Source organism: Poecile atricapillus, chromosome 2, assembly GCF_030490865.1.
Source record: "Poecile atricapillus isolate bPoeAtr1 chromosome 2, bPoeAtr1.hap1, whole genome shotgun sequence".
NCBI lineage: Eukaryota > Metazoa > Chordata > Aves > Passeriformes > Paridae > Poecile > Poecile atricapillus.
This window is the reverse complement of record NC_081250.1, coordinates 60,965,611-60,984,751: the sequence shown is the minus strand read 5'-3', so window position 1 is coordinate 60,984,751 and position 19,141 is coordinate 60,965,611. Positions and strand designations below refer to the sequence as shown.

Here is a 19,141-nt window from a genome sequence, read left to right as displayed (position 1 = left end):
ATTCAATCAAATATTAAGTTTTTCTTGCAGTACACTATCTGGGGCAAATATCTGCCTAAAGCTCTTGTAGGTCTGGTAGTTATGGTAGCTTCATTGTATATTAGTGTTTGTTCTTTATATCTAACTTTTACCTGTGTTTCAAAAATACAGATTTCCAAATTATGGCAGTATTCATTGTGAAGGCACAGGTGGTGTCTGTTCTGTTTGTGTGCCATTTTGAAAGATTAAAATGTACATTAAAAATACTTGGATAATTCTGGTGTAGAGGCAGCTTCCATCTTTGTATTAAATACTTGGAATCAAGAGCAGTAGATGCAGCATTTGATGTCACATCCTCTGTGGATGTACAGACAGTACATCCGTTGAGCTTCACTTAGGGCTACAAGAGTTGCAACCATTATAGTAGGAAGTCTCCAAAGATTGAAAGTGTTTTTAAATCTACCCTTGCTTCGGGGTCCATAATGAACATTATTTAGGCCAGTGATGAACTTTTGTCTATTCCTATCAGGAGTATGCAAGGAAGTGCCTTTTTCCTAATCCCGTATTCACAAATTCTAAGCTCTGCATTGTGTACACAGAAAGTTCTTGCTTAGGGTTGCAAATGCACTTTGCTTTCACTTTTGTTAAAACCCAAGCACCTGTCTTTTCTTCTGTGAAGGTCATCTGTGACTGCTGCTAAATTTTTCCTATTGCTTAGATGTGTTCAATTAATGCTCTAATTGCTGTGAATTGGATTGTCTGTTAGGCTGGTGTGACAGGAATTTTGTCGTGTCAGATTTCTTGGTTTAGTAGGATAAGTTCCTAAAACCTGTATACATATTATGAAAGTATCAGTAACTGAAATAGAGGATGCATAAATATGCTTGTTGTTTAGGTGGAGAAGCAGTTCAGGAAGCATGTTTCAGAAAGCTAGAAGTTTTCAGTAATGTAAGACAGATTTTGAAGTTGGCAAGTATCTACTGAGAAGGAGACAAGCTGCCATTTATAAGGAGCATAAGAAGTGTTACTCAGCACTGTATAGATGTTCTAAAGAAACTTTGGGCTATTCTTCAAAGAAGTATGACAAAGATAAGATGGGTAGTAAGTCAGGATTATGACCTTGATTAAGTTAACCATCTTAATTTTATTTAGATTTATACGATGTATGGAAAGAAAAAAAACCAGACTTGTCTGTCTTGTTATAATTGTACTTATATAACATCAATTCCACATTATATTAGCATAAAGATGTATTTACTTGGCATAACAAGAAAAAAAACTTGAGTTTTGTTTGTGTTTGCAGATAATGAATGTGAAATTTTGGAAAGTATTTTGAACTTAAGTATTGTACATTTGGATTGAAAAATAAGTAATTCAGTTCATCTGTTGTACTGTGGCCTTTATTATAAATATCGACTCTTTCAAAAGAATTTGGTTTCTAATGGAAAAAGTTGCCCTTAAGCTATTGTTTTGAAATTTCTTGAGGAAATGCTATGACGTTTCTCACAGCAGCCATCTCCAGGGAGTTCTATTCTTGTTTGGCCTTACACTACTACCTCTGTTAGAGGACATAAGGAAAGAAGCAAGTATTTATTCAGTTGTAAAATGTCTTTGCCTCCAGCTTTCATATACTTAGAAATGGATGAAATGGTCAGATACTCAGTTTGCAGTGCGTGGAGAATTTATTACTGCCAGCTTGCTGCAGCTGTGGGCTGCAGGAACTTCATCAATCCAGTGAAAGACTTTAGCAATTCAAAGCCATTATTCAATTTCTTGCTGAGTTACTGAGCCACAATCTCTTTAACAATCACTTCTGTTTTTGAAGATATATTGCTGAAGTTCTAGTTAAAAACACAGAGAGGTACAGATGTGCCATGAAAAGCTTTTCCACTTTGAATAAAAAGAGGTGGCTGAAATCACCATGATTGACCAGTATCAGTCAATTTATTGTACTTTTTCAACCTCTGAAATAAGTTGTTTTTCGTTTTGTATATTATTTTAATAGCTTTAATTCAATGTAATGTGCACAAAAGTTTGTAGATTTCTAGTACATGCTCCCTACTTTCATAATGCCTTGGAGTAAATGTTAAGGTGTACTGAAACTGAGGGGGATCTGCATACTTTTGCATAGTTTATGTTTCCTCTCTGACCTCCATAATAATTTTGAAGTTACAAGTCACATGAACTTAAATATTTCACAAAATTTCATTAACAAAATAATCTATCTCAAGTTGAAAGCAGCTGAGTTTTTTCATTTTTTAACTTTAATTTTTTTTTGTAAACTTCAACTGTTATTAAGTAGTTTAATTTTTTTACATGGGCAGCCATGTCAAATCAGAATATATAGCAGACTTCTGTAGGAAAGCTAGTAAAAGAAAAAGCATTGTGAAATGAAGTAAAGTGGTCTTTGAGAGGAGAACAAATGTCTACTGTAAGGTTGTTTATGCAAAGTTTTTCTGCAGCTGATTGTACAGCACTTTCTTTGTGTCATCAATTTATTAGTAAGTTTTTTTTCAAAATGTGCTGTGTCATGTTCAGTGCTGTATTTTAGAGGATTGCATTTACAGTTATGAGAGGGCTCTTTCTTTCCTGCTCAAAGAAACTTTATGTATAACAGTGTGGTTTTGCTTAGTATATGAAGTAGAAGGCTGGGGGAGCTGCCATTGGTGAACAGTGTTCCAAGGAGAGACAAAAGTTAAACAAGCCTGAGCTTTGAAACTTTAGTGGAGTGGTGTCCTGGGATGGCTTTGGCTAAATTGCAGGACTTGAAATTGATTTTTTTCCTTCAGTGGGACTTTCATTATCATAAAACCCCTACATACTGAGAGACTTTCTGAGCAAAGACAATATTTTATATTGCAAGCAATTTTGTCTCATTCAGCACACTAAGTTAAAAATATAAATATCTTAATGGAACTAGCTGTTATTTCATTCTAGTTTAGAATGAAAACATTCTGTATGTACCACTACAAAATGATACTTCTTAAGCATTGCATATCAGTTGCAGATGTCAGGTAATATACTGCTGTTAAAATATACACCATTAAAATACACAGTTAATATAATTAATTACTACATTAGCTTACTTTATGGTAACAGGACGTTCAGAAGAAATTCTATCTTATCGGTAAACACCATTCCTCAAACTATGTGGAATGATTGCTTCTGGATGGATAATTGTAGTGACAAAATATCACTTATTTTTCTTCCATTATTATTATGATGGTTCACTGGCATGCATGGTGTTGACTTCTGAACAGCACTTCTGTTAATCTTGGACAACACGTAACATTACAAAGCAGGGGAGCACCAAAACTAAGATTCTGAGTCTTGAGTTTCATTAGTTGTCTTAAGCAATTATCCCTAATCTGGTAGACTTTGGAGTGTTGAGAGTTTTAAGGAGATTAATGTAAACATTTTTCTCTCTACAAGTTTGCCATAGGCAGGTGTTTATGGGTGATAATAGGGATTGTTTTTATAGAATGTGATTGGTTTCCAGAGCTTTTCAGAAGACTGTGAGCTTTGCTCTGGTTTTAGTGGTTCTGATGACGTACTCTCAAGACATTCTGCTTTATTCCTAGTAGCTGTTTTGTCGCTGTACAACTACCAGTAAATTCTCTGTATGATTTCAGGGCAGCTGACAGTCATGAAAGGACAAATATGAAGTATTGGCAATGTTTTAGTTTCCCATTGCTTAGCAGAAGCAGTACCAAACCAGGATGCTTGGGCCGTGCTCTCTGTAGTGGGTTTGGTCTCTGAACATGCTGACAGAGAATGGGTGCACAGTTACCCAGATGGAACCTGGGCTGTGTACACAGGGTCCTTCCAGAGCTGAAAATAACACTGTAGAGAGAGAGAGCACTTGTATCTGCAGATCTGACTTTGAGACAGAGAAAAGAGGAGAATGGTGACTGTTTATCTACGACAAATCTTTTCTGTCAGCCTTTTTACTGACTTCTACGGAACATAGACGTTATTCTAATATTGTTTCTGAAGCATAATTTGAAATTTCATTCCAAGGAGCTTGTCTCCTGTATTTGAGATACTTCGATAAAAAGCCTCTCTTTGTTTTGCTGTGCTTTTTGGGTGTGGCTACAGAGCTAGGGGTTTTTTTCATTGTTGTTCTTAAGTTTATTAAAATTCTTTCTGTTTAGTTTTTTATGTCTTATGAATGTTTCAAGTTTCTTTACTGCTGACTTTGCTAAAGCACAGAATACTTAGGCCAAGATAAATATTTTTGTACCAGTGTGTCATTTCATACTTAGATGGGATAGCATAATGAATTAGTTCTCGTTGTTCACATGTATTCCCCTTCCCCTTCCTTTCCATCTGTAGAGTAGAAGCAGCATCACCAAGTATGTGAGAACTACTGCGTAATATATATAAACACATATAACCAATGTCATATAGCAAAGAGGTATTTTAAGGGATAAAAATGTCTTTTCAGTAGTGAATTGCAATATTGGAGATATTTTCAAACTTCTTTTGGGTGAGCAAATTAGTTTAGTGAACTTTGTTTTTGGCTCTGAAGGAAATTCCCTGTTGTCTTCTTGGTACACTTTTTTCTACAGTCAAGTTGACCACTGTGTTACTGTTATTTCTGTTGTTTTCTGCATGTTCTGTTGCATAAAATATTCCTTTGCATTATTTTTAATTTTACTTAAGAAATGTAGTGGCAATTACATTAAATTATTGGTGCCTAGGATTTTTTCCCCATTGCTGTCTCCAACTTTTTGAGAAGGAGACAGGGAGAGAGCAGCGCTGATCCCTTTTCTGTGGCATCCAATGTCAGGACACATGGGGATGCCTCAAGGCTGCATCCCTCAGGGGGCAGTTTGGACTTCACATGGGAAAATATTTCTTTACCAAGAGGGCACTCAAACCCTGGAACACGGTTCCTACAGTGGTGGTCAGTGCCCTGAGCTGGTCAGTGTTGAAGAGACATTTGGACAACACCCTTATTAACATGCTTTAAATAAATTCCTTCATTCATTTTATTATGACAATTAAGTAGTGTGAAAATGTATCTGTGTGGGTTTTATGCTAATCCTTTATTTTATTAAAAATTGTTGCATTTAAAAATATAATTAGTCTCTGCACGTTTTTCCTTTGTTTTGCACATTTTTACTTGTTCTTTTGCAGTTAGCATGGAAGTCTCCTTCTGAGATGGCCAGATGTGAGCTGACTTTGAGCCAAAAGCCATGTAGCCATTCTTGTGCATTTGTAGTGTGTTGTGTGTGCAGTCAGTCCACTGCTGTCAGAATGCTTCAAACCTACTGCACATGCTGGGTGATAGACTCATGCAGAATAAATTCGGTGTTTTCAAAATCTATTGCCAAAGGCTGATCACTCTGCAGTGCACTTGCAGTATGTTTGATGTTGTCATCAAAATATTAAACATACTGATCATCTCTGTGCCCTCTGGCCACAGAGGATTCTGGGATTCACAACATGCCACTATTTTTCACAGAAACACTAAGAATCAGCAGAAGGCTCAGATTTAGTTTAATATCTTGTTAATATTTTCATTAAAGGTGTAGAACATGACATCTTCTAATTTTATAGTTGCCAAGAACTTTCAGTAATATAATCTTGCTTCCATTTCCTTATAATTCTATCAAACTTTAATTGATGTTTCTATCTAAAATCATCAAATTATTTGCAAGAATTCCATTTGGGAAAAAAATTATTTCTGACAGGTTTAGAAACTAGAAAAAGTTACTAAAAAGTTACGGAGGCCTTCATGCCTCCGTATGGCAGATCAGATACTTTGCCCCAGGTTACTTTTTTATTTATTTATTTATTTATTTTTAATTAATTTTTTTTTTTGGTTCAAGTGGGTTTTGTGGAGACTCACTTGATTTTGTCTGTTAGATTTTGTAGGCATTCTCCATACCTCAGCTTGGTTTTATGCATTATGGTTTTTTCTCTTGCTGCCAAGTCTGCTGTGACACTAGGCACTAGACATGAGGAAGGGAAACCTCTTTTGCTCCATGTGTCAACGTCTTCTTCCACTGTTTATATAGGATTCAGTCCTGTCAAACAGCCTGGTAGAGCAATCATACCATGAGAATTAATTTGCCAAAAAATCATGCCCATGCCTCAATTAAGACATAAATGAATCACAATAGCTTTTGCAAGTATGCAGCATAACATGCAGAGCTATAATTGGGCCATTCGCTTTAAAGGAAAACCACTTTGTCACTCATTGCCATTTGTATAATTGGGATTTTATTGTGTAAGTATTAGGTACCTGTTTAAAAAAGAAAAATAAAATAATGTGGCCCCAAAAAGCTTGTAATGTGGCAGTGTAAACAACTGAAGTAGAGTAACACATGATTGCATTCAGGATAATAAGTGGTTGGTCACTGTATTTGCTACCATGGCAGTCTCAGGTCTTCTATGGGATGACAGAGGAAAATTTGTTATTTAGGGAAGATTGGAAGGAAGATAATGCATTAACAAGGAGTGGTCATTCATTTAATGAGGAGGTACCATCCTGGAATTTGCAAAAAATCATGTTTCTGTAAAGATCTTCATCAGGAGTCAAAGTCTCCATGTGCTGCCTTGTGTTTCTGAAAGTAATATTTTCTCCTCTGTGGGGATTATTATAAGCTTGAATAGCTTTAAATATATTCCTTGGATGTCTTGAAATGTTGTTCATATCATGGTTGTCTGTTCCAAAACATAAAGCATAATAATGCTGTGACATGAAATAAAAGGCATATTTTTTAAAAATCTGGACCATTGCTGCTTTAGGATGCTGTTCTCTCTCTAAGAGTTGCCAGAGGTACATAGGTATTGTCCAGAAGGTAACTTGCCAAATAAATTGAAACAGTTGCCAAAATGTCTGATAGCATGACCAGATAACCTTCTTGTCTCTATCAAATCTGTTCTAGTAATGGTCCTTTTTTATCAAGTCTTTTTGACTCTGCATGGGTTGTTGTAGTTTACAGTGTTGGAAGTAAGGATTATAAATTGAATACACAAATGCTTACTTTGCATGCCTGACTAAGAATCCTAGAGACAATAAGACTCCACTAATCTTTTAGATTTGGCAGTTTCAAGAACCAGAAAAGTCTGTCTAGCAAAGGTTGTATTTTTTAATTCAGCAGAAAAAAAAAACCCCACCAATTTTTGGTCACATTTGCTCTATGTAATTCAGTCTTCTCATTCCTTTTTATTTTCCTACTCAAATATTTACATTTGTGCTGTTAAAATCCTTGAATGACAGCCAGCCTATTTACTTTTGATTTTTATGAAAAAGGGTGCATTTTATTTTTTGTTCAAAATAAAAGTGTAATAGAAAAGAGCCAAAGAAGAGATGTATACAATTCAAATTACTACTTGATATTATACCTTAGGCTATAGTTTCAGCTGTACTTTCAGTAAGCATTGCAAGTAGAAGGAGCATTTCTTGGCCATCTCTTCCCTCCCTTTCCTCCTCCATCTGTCCTCCCCATTCTCCCTGTTGCCCCCTTTTTCTTTCATCCTTTCCTCAGGCCACCTGCTTTTTGGCTGGGAGAGTTCCTTGTGTAAATCAGGCTAGGGAACCGATCTCGGGTAAAACTGAATGTGTTTTTAGAAACCTCAGAGGGTGACATTAGTAATTGATACAGGTTGAATCTTTCCAGATGCTGACATTGTAGGCGTACCACAATTCTGCAGTGTCCTAACGGAGCAGAGGACTGGAGGGATGTCTGGGAAACTACATGTAGCAATCTGCCCTTGCTTCTTTCTCTCATCACCCAGCTGCTCTTTCCTAGGCCAGTTCAGCTGGCTTTTGGGGTGAAAATTGTAATGCCAGCCACACTGGGCTATCTTCTCTCATCTCCCAAGGACAGGAGATACTTGTTTCAGCTTGACTGGGGAAGGGGAAAAGGGAGGGTTGAAACACACTCTAGCCTTCATGTTTTTTGAACAGAATGTTTGGCTCATTTGTGGCTTCTTCAGAAGAGCTCATCAATCTGATGTTTGCTTGAAATTATTTTTTTTCTTTTTTTTGAAAATTTGTTTATATTATACAAGAAAAGTGTATGTTATATTCTTTCCATGCTTATTTAGTGGAACAGCAGCAGAAAAAAGCTGGGTAGCATTACTTGCTTGTTAATTTTATTTATAAATTTATTTTTGCTAAGTTTGCATTATTTGAAATGGAGTGTAAACCACAAGGTTCAGTAATGCCAAAGCGAGTAGTTAACTCCTTACCAGGCAGATTAAGTTGGCTTTCTGTGTATTTAGTCTTGAATTTAAACAGAATTGGAATTAAAGCATGATGCACCTTTTAAATAAATGTGATTTTCAGAGGGGAAAAGTTTCTATCTTTAATTTTGTTTGAAAATGGAAGTTCGTTTTTTTTTGTGGCTTCTTAACCGTGGAGGTATTAGTATTTTTTCACTCCTTGTAAATATTTGTGCAGCTACAGGAACTTGTATTCATTTGATAATACATATTTTACTTATGTATTTAATGCTGGTTTTGTAAAACCTGGATTAGAAGGTTTTACAAAACCTTCTATTATTCCTCTATAAAATTATTATAAGAGTATTCTCAGGGTCAGCTTTGCATGTTATGCTGCAGTCAGCTGCCTGAAGCTTTCTATAGCTTCTGTGAAAATATCATGAGAAATTTCTACTGTCAAACAGATTTAGTGACCAGAACCCAAATCATTAACTTAACAAATCCGATGCACTGTGTTGCACCATGCTCCTACCAAGTTGAGGTCATCTTTAATGTGTCCAAAGGTAATTTATCAGAATGCTGCAATGATTCCTTTTATCATCTGGTAAGTAGTCTCCTACTGGCTAGCTTGGCCTTGTGTAGGAACAAACCTTAGCTGTTCTGTGCCACTGAAACCTCCTACTCACAAGGTTACTCAAGACGGTATCTTCTGCTAACTTCTTTTTCTTTGCTGTGGGGATGTGAAGGATTTTTTTGAGACTAGGAGTGAAAGAACTAGGATCTCTCAGTATAAAGTTTTCCCACTTCCTTTCTGTGGTTTTTTTTTATGGGCTAAATGAGTTATGCATGCCCCACTACCCCTTCTGCTGTAAGCTGGCCGATGTACTGACTGCTTCTTAACACAAAGAGCAGTGCTGGATATCTCAACACACACCAGCTTCCAAGGCATTAAATGAAGCTAGCAAAAGCCAGGTACAGAACAAATTGCAATGAGGTTCTTAATCTCATAGTGCAGGTAAAGCTGAGAAATATCCTAGCATGGTACATAATGGAAGCTTGAGCATGTGGAAGAAACAGGACAGAGGTATGGAAGAAGAATCCATTTTTAAAAAATAATAACAAATCTTACATTGAGTGTTGCAATTTTCTGAGTGTTCAGCAATCATTTATGCTGTCTGTATTTATACTCTCCACTAAGCATTCTGTGGGAGAAGATTCTAGGCTAAGCTTAATGGTCTTACTTGTGGCTATTAAGCTGTATTTCAGCAAGTCACTCATTTCCTCCAGTGTATATTATATGAAAGTGTGCCTTATGCTTTCAGTATTGCTCTCAATCACCTTTTGTGATGAGGGCTCACCTTCCATGTGGAGGTTGGATTTTGTGGCGATCCTCTTGATATGTTGTGCAATGCCACTGTGACTCAAGGCCGTGCCATCTCCGTATCTAATGCTAATATAAGATTTCAACTTTTGAGATTAATTTAGTAGGAAACTAAGAGCTGTTTTGTTCTGAGATAACTTTCTTTCAAAGACCTTTAAAAGTGTTATGTGATTAAATGATAAAGGTGCAGCTTACAGAAGCAAGAGACTCAACATCAAGCAACTCAACTCAGCATATCTCAAGTGTAAAGTGTAAGTTATAGAAAGAAATTGTCTAATCTTTTCTGCTGTAGTCAGTGAAGTCATAGTGAGAGTAAAACTCTGGGTGGTGATGAGCCCAGTTGTGACAGGGAGAGAATGTTGAGACAATATTAAATATATCTTATAAAAAATAAATTTGCAGGCTTGGTCCTAGAGATTAGATGGGTCTCTCTCATGGTTAAGAGTTGTCCCTTCTTTTTTCTAACCCTCCCTTGAGTGCCTCCTACTATGTTAAGATAAAAGACAATGTGTTAAAATATTTTGATGCCAGCTTTAGACATAGTGCTACAGTGATTGTGATTGTTCATGAAATAACAGGACAGGACTACGTAGAAGAAAACACTACTTCCATGCTGCCCTGTCATCGTTCATACCATGTAATACAAAGACCACTTGAGCAATACGTTTAAACAAAATATATTCTGCAGTTTTAGCAGCCTTCTGAAGGAAGAGAGTTATATTATATTGGATGCATTAGGGGCTTATTTCATTAGACAAGACATGGCTGCAGTTTTTCTTGTTTTTAAGCCCTTTCACATGTGCAAGTGTCTGTGTTCAAAAAATAATGTTCTTATTACATGCTACAGAAGTTACAATTTAGGTGTGTTTTGCACTGGTACATTTTAGGGAGCTCTGTGGCCTCTCTAGTCTAAATCCAAAGAAAATAGACCTTAAAACACACTTAAGAGTTCTGTACAATTTGGTAAGCTCAGATATTAGGGAGATGGCTTTTATGCACAGTTTGGTTGTATGTGAAAATAGATTAGGAGCAATCATGATGAATGACACAATTTTTTTTTTTCTCCAATATTGCTCCATGAAAATAAAAGCTATGATTTGTACAGATATGTGGGACTCCTGATGTGCACGCCAGGGTGTCTTGATAGCTTTAATACATGCCTTTTTAATGCTGTGTATATTGTGCAAAAGTACTGAAATCTGAAATTCAAATGTTGCACATAAGCTAGGTGTAAGAGCTGTCAGTGAGAATACTTGAGAACTTTTAGGAAGGCACCTGTGAGAACAAGTTGTTTCTGGACAAGTTGCTTCTGCTTTGATTTAGGATAACTGTATTTGTGACCTGTTCATGGTTTGTTTTCATATATGGGCCTAATACCCTAAAGAAAAAAAAGGAAAAAGTAACGCTTTTGTTCATAGCTTATTTGTAAACCAGGTCAGATACCCTTGATTAGCTCTCAGCTGGAGCATAATTTAAATCCTGACAGATTGAACCTAAACAGCAGGCTTTTTTCAGATCAGCCAAAAGATAGGGGGAGAAAAATAAAAGCTATTTTCAGTTCACAAGCAGTACAACAGTGCTGAATAAATCTGCAACTGTTAATGAATAGCTATTTCAAATATTTACAGGAGGCAAAAGAAAAGAAGATTGGCATCCAAGGCAGCTGTGCCCAGGGAGAGCTATTAAAAATAAACGTGATAAATGATGTTCAAGTGCTCATAGAGCTGTCAAATATCAGAGGTACTCAAAGTAGAAAGTGTTTATACTCTGTGACCATGCTGCTAGGCATTCTGGACAGGGATATTTTTTCCAAAAATTTTTGCAAAACTAATTTAGCAGATCAAAAGGGGAGAGAGGATCTAATGCAAAACATTCCAGAAACTTTAACTTTTCGCTACATTAAAATACACAAGTGCTTATTTGCTTTGTAGTGAGAAATGAAGTTATTTTATACATTTAATTATTTCCACACAGAACCCATTTCTTTAGTCTTGATTTGTAATAAAAAATGTTATGGGAGTTTATGCTTGTAACAAAATCCATCACTTATTTTTATGATGCTTTCAGTCTTCTGTATTAGTGGATAGTAATGATGATGAGGGTCCACGAGTGTTACACTGATTTTGAACACAACTTGAAAGACCGAATATATAGTAAACTATGAACTTCATGTGATTTTGTACACAGAGACTTTTTCTCAGGTCATCTAGAAGGTATTTTTATATAAATTTTTAGTTCTGAGTTTAATGTATGTCTGTTGACTGTAAACTTTTTAGTGCAGACATTTTATTTCTTTACTTTGCTGTGAAAATAGTTTATCAGAAGCTGTCAGGCTGGTGACAAAAACTTGATGCCGTATATACTGGAGATGTACCAAGTGCAAAGGATATGAAAAGCATGTCATTACTTCAAGGATGCTGTAGTACAAATCACATTTTTTGTGTATGAATATTGCTTTCTTTCCTCTTGTAATTTATTTTTCCTTTTTCAAAAATGAATTATAAAAAGTGGTGGTAAAACACTAATCTCAGTTTGTCTTAGAAATAAGTTTCAGTCCTGTGTTTGAGGGGTAAGCAAATATGGAGTACATGTGACTAATGTATTTGTACTGGAGCACTGCAGCAGGCCCATGTGTTACAGTGACATGCATCACTGACTTGCATGTGCATAAACTCCTGTCCTTTAATGCTGAAATTCACTGTGGAATGAGTATTGGCTCACCTGTCTGAACCCATTGTGGAGAACAGGCTGAATGGTGTCAGTTTTGTATTTGGTGTCTTGAGCTTTGGAAGTGTTTCTTAGATTAAGTGTCTGCAGTTGTCATGATGAAGAGAAAGAATAAATTTGAAAGTATCTCATTCCTTAACCTGAAGACATCTTCATTGTTAAGAAAATGGCTTCATAGTTTTCTCAGAAAGTTAAGTTTCAGCAAAATCTTCAAGATCTGCTTCTTATCAAATTGGGGTAAGCAATGCAGTGATGGTGGAAAAAATGGAACCTACCTAAAAAAAGATGTTTTCCTCTTTTTTTCAGGTTTTATCTTTCCATGCAATAGCAGATGTAATATACCATTTTAATATACCACTGCATAACAGCAGAGTTTCCTAAAATGATCAAAGGAGACAGCAAACTCTGGGTCAGTTTCCTTCATATGGTGGCATTGAAGATCATTGGGCATTGATTTGAAAGTTAACACCATGTTAGATACTGAAATTATTGTAGCTGTCGTGGCCCAGTTTCCTTTTAGTCACTTATAGTTAAGCATGCCTATTGCCTGATCTCCTGCTACTTAAACTACTTTTTTTGTTTCAGGAGTCTGTTGCTGTGCTGCATGGGGTGCAATCCCTGAGTCACTTTGGGACACAAATGTGTAAATATCTCAAGTGAAATTTTGTAGCTGTACCATGTAAACCTGATCGCAGAAATCTGTGAGACATTTTTTGTAAATTTTAAAGGTAAAATCTCAGTTGTCTTTGTCACCTTTGAAAAGTCTTTGGGGTTTGAGTAAGCAGTTCTCATCTACCTAAATAATACTGCCCATCTAGGAGCAAGAAGTGTCATTTGGGAGTAGAACAAAGTGTTCTCCCTTAACTAGAATCTTTGAAGGTTTGCTTTGCAGTTAGCTCATCAAAATCTAGACTGTTTAATCTTCTGTATGTGGTAAAACCTTCAAAATTTCCAAATTACTTAAGGAAAGGAATAGATAATGGTTAAGGAAATGAAGCTGAAAGGTTTGATAGACACGTATATCAAAATAAAATTTGTCGTATATAGATAAAATATATGATTTTTAATCTGTATGAGTACTCCGCAGGGCAGGAAAATCCAGTTTATCCAGCTGCCTTTTTTTTTTTTTTACCCAATTCCTTTTTGGCTGCACAGTAGGAATCCTCCTCATTACAGAGGAGTAGGCCTTTTCATTGCCTTTGGATAAACAGTAAACTGACATACTTTTCCAACAAGAGCTGAACATCAGTAGTAGCAGTTTTTAAAAAAAAAACTTAATTTTTAATCTATAGACTTTTACTGAAAGCAACATATACTTATAGTAGTCATTTAACAGAGGCCTGTCTAATGCAAGTACTATGTAATACTCCTCAAATAGTAAAGCTTACCTTTATGTATTTAAACTAAAATTTGTGTGGCCTGCATTATTGATACAAGCTAATGTTATATTAGTATGTGATTCTTTTTCAGCTGTGCTCAGTATTGTTATTTAAACACAGATGACATGAACAGAATTTTGGTAGATCATATATTGTCCTTGCAAAGTGTAATAAATAGAGCTTCTAGCTAGGGAATGTGAAAGAGTAAGTGTTAATGAAGAGTTCAAGTTCAGTTTCATTACCAGAAGTGAAGACGTTTTTCCTCAGAAACCCTGGGTTAATCCATGAAGGTATGTTTCACTGGAAATACATGTACTTGGAGACTGCTTCAGTAATTACTGACAATAAATGTAGATGTAAATATCAAGTACATTCAAACACTGGGAGGGTGTAGCAGACTTATCTTTTATCCTGTAGTACTTCCCAGTTTGTGCAAATAGAGTAAATTATTTTGTCTTCCATACAAGAAGCTTCTTATCATTCTTGGATGTAGAAATGAGAGAGATTCAAATGGCATGTCTGGACAAAATTTACAACATCGTGGGAGTGATTTATTTGGGCATGTCTGCTGCAGCTCCCCCCACCATACCCCCTACTGAAAACAGCAAACATTATCTAGGATAGTGTGTCACATCTGCCACGGGCAGATCCAGCTAAGCTGACTTCAGTAAAACTACCCAGAGCACTTGTGTAAAAGTAATTATTGTTGCCCGACACCAGATTTTCTGCTGTGAAGAATACTCTCTATTATTTTTACCATTCTGTTTCTTTTTCCTTCTTTGTGAATATGCTAGTAGCTGCATCTGGACATATTTTTCCCAGGCTGCAGGAATGAGACAGAAGAGTAGTGTTACAGAAAACCTTTAGTATCCTGAGCAGAGGCAGAGAAGGAAATAAAACTAGCATTAATTTCTCTGTTGCTGTCCTTTCCAAAATCTGAGGAATGGTAACTGGATGGCCTTGAAGATGCAGGGAGGTGAAACTTCAGATACTCAGCTTCCATTGTTAGGTGGAAATTTTTTTGCAAACACAGGGATAGAAATTTTCTTGGAGATTTAATCATCCAGATACCATGAGAGTTTGAAGAAGGAGGTGTAAACAAGTGGATTTTTTTCTTAGATGGATGTTTTGTTAGAGCACAATATTAAATTCTTTTCTGAAGAAGGAGAAATAAAACATAATATATTAAGTATGTTTGGTCCTTTAAGTATTCCAAGCAGTAAAGATGTCATAAAACAAATAACATTTTTAAATTTCTAGTCCACTGTGGCAAAATATCTCTTCACAGCAAATAGTAAAATGAAACTTCTCTAAGGATATTAAAGTTCTTTCCATGCTTGGTTATTATAAACTGCAATATCTTTCACTGTAACTTAATTTTTAAAGTATCTAAGTCAGTATTACAGTGTTAAGACATGGATAATTTTAAAGGTTACAGGAATTTCATTTAGATGTAAGTAAGTTAGAGCTGTGAAGATTTTATTTTTTTGCCAGCCCTGTCCCCATGGCAAATCTTGCTTTATAAAGTAAACATGTATTTTAATGCATTTTAAAGAAATATTTAATTATTTTCATTTGCATATTGGGCTTGCATAGTCTCCTTAAGTTAATTGTTTCATTTCTCCAGCTGTTCCTAAATAGCCATTGTGCTGATCAAGCACTTACTTCAGTATGTCCTTGATAAAATTAATGAAAGCATCTGTAGAAGCAGCGACAGCAGCTGCAGTGCCTTATGGAAGCCAACTTCTGCTTAACATTCTGATAAAATAAATAGTTTTGTACTTGTGCTGGAAGCTAATGCTGGCTGGCTTATTTACAGCATAAAAAAAGTTGCACCTGCCACAGCTAGACCAAGCACTGAGGCTTGCTGATTACATGTTCTTGTTAGTGTCATTGTTATTGGTAAAATGGGAATGATGTCATCCTTATCAAACACTACTGGCACCCTACAGAGTGACAAATAATTTGCCCACTGCTGTTTATCAGCATGGGCCTTGTTTTAGAAGTGACAAGAGTGCCGAATTTTCACAGTTGAATGCTGTACAACTGCAGAGGTGTATGAAAATGAAATGGATTGATACTTGTAATCAGTGTGCATAGTGATGGTTAAGGTGTAATGAAACATAAGTGCACATTTAGGGTAATTATGTGTCTACCAGGTGGGGCCCTGGGGCTTTGCCTGTATAGAAACCGCTTGAGGTGGCAGATACGCAGGAAGAAGTAGTGCAGCACCATCTGCTTTTTTCTCATTTCCTCATTAATTCTTCTGTCCCCCAAGCCTGGACTGCACAGACTTGGAGCAGCCCTTGGTCTGTTCAGTATCACATCTCCTAGTTTGGTATAGCCCCAAACACTGGAGTGGATGTGATGCAAAACAGCAGCTCTTGTGAGTAGAATGTATTAATACAGCCTTCTGGAGCTCGCTGAGACATATGTTGCATTCTTCTTAAACCTTCTCTCAAAATGGCTTGTAGGAAAATGTGCTCTTGATATATTTTAAGGCAGTATCTAATACTTGAAGGCTTTGTGCATGTATGGGTTGTCTGTACTGATATGTATATGTCTTAAATGGGTGATGAAAAATACTAGGAATTCCTCCAGATGGGTATCTGTATTTTCTGTTCATTGGAGTAGAAATCTGTAAGCTTTATATGCATTTCTCTTAAGTAAGTAACGGGAATAAATGGTTGTTGAAAACACTGCAAGTGTCTTTTGCTTCTTGGAATCACTGTGCAGACTAAGAAATGAGAACTGCCATTCATTTGTGGTAATTATTAGGGAAAACTGGGATCTGTGTTTTCAAACTTGAAAAGGGAAAAGGAGCTTGGTGCCTCCAAAGGCACTGCTCACACGAGATCACCAAATGTTCCAAATGTGGTAGATATGTCACATGTGCAGTTTGGCTGCAGACTAATGTAGAGGTTTAATGTGTCTCAGATACTGTGTGTTCATCTGCACTTGGTAACTGATCTGTGCTTGTGCCGGTGTGCAGTGTTTCCAAAGCAGTTACTAGACTGAGGGCCATAGTCAGATTGTATTATTGTGAAATGTTTTGTACTCGATATAGCTTTTCTGTTTTAATGCATCTTTTATACATCTTTGACATTTTGATAATCTCACTTTTCCCTTGCTGAATATATGTCATTATATAATTTTGCACTGTTTGTTCCCTAATAAAAAAAAGAACATTGCTGGATCTGACTTTTAAAGATTTTTATAGTGTGCCCTAGGGTCAGGCTCATACTTGATGTAACTGCAGGGAAGTCAGTGGAGCAATACCTTGGATGAGTTTTACTCAGCTTTTGTTAAAACATCCAGCTTTTAACTGGAGCTTGACCTGTTATAGTATTTTAAAAAAATAAAAAGAAAATTATCTGTCTAGATATAAAAACAATTGTCTATGTCTGAGGAAACTCCTGATAGCTATTTAGCTTAAGTAACCAAACAAACCCAGGTTTTAAAAATTAAAGCTGATTTGTGCAAGCTAATGCTGATTTATGAGGTAAATAAAAAAACCTAAACCAACAACAAAACAAACAAAAAAACACCCAAAAAACAAATACATATCCTAAACTGATTACTCTAGTGAAAGAAACTATGGAAATTTAAAATATGGATATGTGTAGAGACAGAATGATAATCTATGCTGCGCATACAAAGAACATCAACATTTAACCACTGTAAACCTTGAATGAAAAAAGTATTTATGGATGGCAAAGACATTCAAATTTATCAGCCTGACAAAAGCCAGTCAGTTCTGAACATTATTAAGCCCTTTATGCCACTTCTGGGAACCCCTGCAGAATGAAAGCATGAGTGATCCAATTTTTAGAATTAACTTGGTGGCAGTCCTTTATCAGAGGAATGCATCAACATCTCATGGCCTGGTGGATAAATTACCTCTGCAGCCTGTGACCTGAGAGGCTATGCAGCTCTTGGATGTGCTGCTCTTAGTATACTTAAAATAGTTCTTTTGATTAAAGTACTGGAGTATTGTGTTGATCTCATTGAAATCAGTAAGGTAGAACATTTTGTAACACTCAGGGGTTTTTTTGTCCTGCTACCACATATATTATTTTTTCTCTCTCTTCAGGGTATGTGGGTCCAAGATGATTCTTTTGATCTTCTCCTTCTCTAACAGCAACCACAAGACAGATACCATGTTTACATGAATTAGTCTTTTTAAATGAACATTGGAGTTGGTGATACTTCAGTGTACAGATGTCTACCATGTATGCTTGCAGAAATTCTGGAGTCCATTTTCCCACTTACCTTATCTATATTGTTACGCTGTTGACGATCATAATGCCAGAGACCAAGAACCAAAAGCCAGTGGTGACTTTCCAACTGTCCCTCTAAGCTACCCTTAGAATTTAATTTTAATGCCTGATGTGGACTTGACGTTCAGTTAGCTTTTCCTCTGTCTTTCTGCCTGTTTCATACATGGTGAGAAAGGCATAACTGCAGTCTATTTGGGAACTTAAACCAAGAGCTATTTTTAGTTTGGGGGTTGGGGGTGAGATTTTTAATCAGCATTTGACATGTAGAAACTTTTGATTTGTGTTGTTTTTGATTTTGAGTGTTTGGTTTGGTTTTGGTTTTTTTAGAAACCTTTGCTGGTGAAGTGCTTACCACTGTGCAAGAAATATCTTAAGTGTTTCTGTTCTAAATTATGGGGAGTTCATTTATGGACCGGGGGGGCGGGAAATAACAGCCTTCTTTTTTTCAAAGAAGACCTTAGTTTGCAAGCAGTATATATATTGTTTGTCTTTTGAATGTAGTTTCTACCTCAATCCTCTCTGTCATTCTTGCCTAGACAGACACATCTTTCTCTTGAGAAAAAGAGCTTATTTTGTCCTTGCAGGCATAAGCCTCTGGAACTGTTTCTGTTGGCCTTGGTTTGTGATATGAGGTGGCAACTGTGAGTAGCAATGGCATTTCCAAGTTAAATGGAAGCAGCAGCTCTTGAACTCCAGGGATCTCTCTTCTCCTTCTCCATCCTCCAAAGTATACATGCTGTGTTTTTAAAGATCAAGATGAAGCCTTTAATTCTATAGCAGCTGATGAAAGAGCCAACCAAAACAAGCAAACAAACAAAATGAAACAAAGCATAGCTTCAAAACATAGTTGATTCTGGCAAGCTTCTAGATTGGACTATAGTGGCTTTCACTCATATTATTTGTATTCTTAGGACAAAAATAGCTGTTACATTGAAAACTTTCAACATAAGAAGCTTAACTTTTATACGGCAAGAGAAAGGAGATTTATTCTTGCCTGGAATCTGTAGGGGCATCATGAGTAAAATATCCATTACTGTTCAGCTTCTCTGTGTGACTAACAGCTCAATTGCTATAAATACTTGGTGCCATTATTGAAAAACTTACAATAAATTTATTTATGTTTGTTTGACAATATATTAAAAAATTTCTGTCTTCAGAAATGCTGTGAGTAGTGCACATAAAGCTCATGAAATGATCTGACAATAAGAAGCAAA

General features: G+C 36.2%; 1 protein-coding gene across 1 annotated transcript in view; it reads left to right on the top strand.

The window, feature by feature from the left end:
• The window catches only part of CDKAL1 (CDK5 regulatory subunit associated protein 1 like 1), a 377,070-nt gene that overhangs the window by 170,959 nt on the left and 186,970 nt on the right, over positions 1-19,141 (top strand). The window lies entirely within an intron of this gene.